Source organism: Alosa pseudoharengus, unplaced genomic scaffold (assembly GCF_046254945.1).
Source record: "Alosa pseudoharengus isolate Yale_2024_CS ecotype anadromous, Long Island Sound unplaced genomic scaffold, YU_APseudo_1.1 YU_APseudo_1.1_scf_6, whole genome shotgun sequence".
Lineage (NCBI taxonomy): Eukaryota > Metazoa > Chordata > Actinopteri > Clupeiformes > Clupeidae > Alosa > Alosa pseudoharengus.
This window is the reverse complement of record NW_027468848.1, coordinates 1,180,001-1,182,500: the sequence shown is the minus strand read 5'-3', so window position 1 is coordinate 1,182,500 and position 2,500 is coordinate 1,180,001. Positions and strand designations below refer to the sequence as shown.

At 38.5% G+C, this 2,500-nt stretch overlaps 1 protein-coding gene across 1 annotated transcript in view; it reads right to left on the bottom strand.

Annotated features, from left to right (window-relative positions):
• Positions 1–2,500, bottom strand: part of LOC143106113 (4-hydroxyphenylpyruvate dioxygenase-like) — a 15,700-nt gene that overhangs the window by 5,854 nt on the left and 7,346 nt on the right. The window lies entirely within an intron of this gene.

Below are 2,500 nucleotides of genomic sequence, written 5' to 3'. Positions count from 1 at the left end.
AGGGAGAAAGAAAAAGAGACAGAGAGAGGAAGAGGGAGAAAGAGAGGGAGGAAGAGACAGAGAGAGAGAGAGAGAGAAAAACTTTCAGGCATACAAAACAACTCTGCAAGACTGCACTGTAATCAGTACGCTGATAAATGCAGAACCCTCTCCTGAGTGTCCTTTGCTCTCAAGGGGAGTTCTTGGTTCTAGACCAGATGACCCTGATAAATGCAGAACCCTCTCCTGAGTGTCCTTTGCTCTCAAGGGGAGTTCTTGGTTCTAGACCAGATGACCCTTCTCTTGGTCACACCAAACATCCTCTAGAGCAGATGACCCTTCCCTGTTGGGCACATTACTTTACATTAGTTATAGTTACTACTGTAGCTACTTCTCCTAAAACGTAACTGAGTCATAGCGTTATAAAAGTTACTGAGTTAGTAACTGAGTCAGCGTTATAAAAGTAACTAGTTAATAACTGAGTCATAGCGTTATAAAAGTAACTAGTTAGTAACTGAGTCAGCGTTATAAAAGTAACTGACAGCGTTTATAAAATTAACTAGTTAGAAACTGAGTCTCAGCGTTATAAAAGTAACTAGTTAGTAACTGAGTCACAGCGTTATAAAAGTAACTAGTTAGAAACTGAGTCTCAGCGTTATAAAAGTAACTAGTTAGTAACTGAGTCAGCGTTATAAAAGTAACTGACAGCGTTTATAACAGTAACTAGTTAGTAACTGAGTCTCAGCGTTATAAAAGTAACTAGTTAGTAACTGAGTCATAGAGTTATAAAAGTAACTGAGTTAGTAACTGAGTCACAACGTTATAAAAGTAACTAGTTAGTAACTGAGTCATAGTGTTATAAAGGTTACTGAATTAGTAACTGAGTCTCAGCATTATAAAAGTAACTAGTTAGTAACTGAGTCAGCGTTATAAAAGCAACTAGTTAGTAACTGAGTCACAGCATTATAAAAGTAACTAGTTAGTAACTGAGTCACAGCTTCATAAAAGTAACTAGTTAGAAACTGAGTCAGCGTTATAAAAGTAACTAGTTAGTAACTGAGTCACAGCTTTATAAAAGTAACTAGTTAGAAACTGAGTCAGCGTTATAAAAGTAACTAGTTAGTAACTGAGTCACAGCGTTTATAAAAGTAACTAGTTAGTAACTGAGTCACAACGTTATAAAAGTAACTAGTTAGTAACTGAGTCATAGCGTTATAAAAGTAACTGAGTTAGTAACTGAGTCTCAGCATTATAAAAGTAACTGACAGCGTTATCAAAGTAACTAGTTAGAAACTGAGTCTCAGCGTTATAAAAGTAACTAGTTAGTAACTGAGTCAGCGTTATAAAAGTAACTAGTTAGTAACTGAGTCACATCGTTATAAAAGTAACTAGTTAGTAACTGAGTCATAGCGTTATAAAAGTAACTAGTTAGTAACTGAGTCTCAGCGTTATATACAGGGGGTCAAGAGCGTGCAGATTAGCTTCGGCATGTTAGCATACGCCATTTTCAAATATGGCGCTGCATGGAGCATTTGGAACCAGCTCCATGCACGAAAATCCGTGTTGGGCATGAGCTCTCATGCGCGTTCATGTTGGTGGGCGGGTACCTATCTGGCGGCTACAGCCAAACGTTATTCACTGCGTAATTGAGGAGCTTATGACAAGACATATATTATGGTTATGCATGACAAATAAAGGGAATTGTATTGATCTTGTTTCGTTGTTGTTTGTCCCGAACAAAAATAGCCTAAATATGATAAAAGACAATAAATTACACAACAGCGGCATAAAGCCCTTAATTGTCTCGTTATAGCCTACACCATGGGTCTCCAACAAGTTTACCCATCATAGCAGCCCTCTTTTGAGCTAGCCAGAGGCTGAAGCAGTAGGCCTATGCTACTACATTTAAACACAATTGTTGCCGTGAGGCATTCCAGCCTACGAATTTAATAACAAGTAGGCCTACATCATGCATAATTAAAAAATAACTCAACTTAGGCTACACAATAAGGTTTCCATTACAGCACAGCGCACATTCAATGAATGGGTGAAAGCAGCTTCCTTGTCTCGCAATAAACAGCTGGAAATTACAACACTTTTTCAACTACATGAAACCTCACAGTGAGCCATCAAATACCCCCTATATTTAAGTGCCTATCAGTCTCAACATTTAGATATATAATAAAACATTCCTAAAGTAAATTCAATCCAAAGCCAAACTGAAAATCGTCTGCTTTTGATAGCCTGGTATGCCACTCCAAACGAAACACACATCTCACAATAAAACGCACAATGTAAGAAATAAAGGTCTCCCTCGCATACAATCCTGCCCCAAAAATACCAGCCTAAGCCTAAGTAAATAGCAGACCCCGGACATAATTTGAGGATTTACGGAAAGTGTGCAATCATACATGGACGCCTGGCGATGCTCTGGCCGTCCCTCTGACTCCGCTGCCTCATTTGGATGGAAACTCGACAGGTAAGCGCGAAATGTTGTGGATGCGTAAGTAAACTGTTTTTT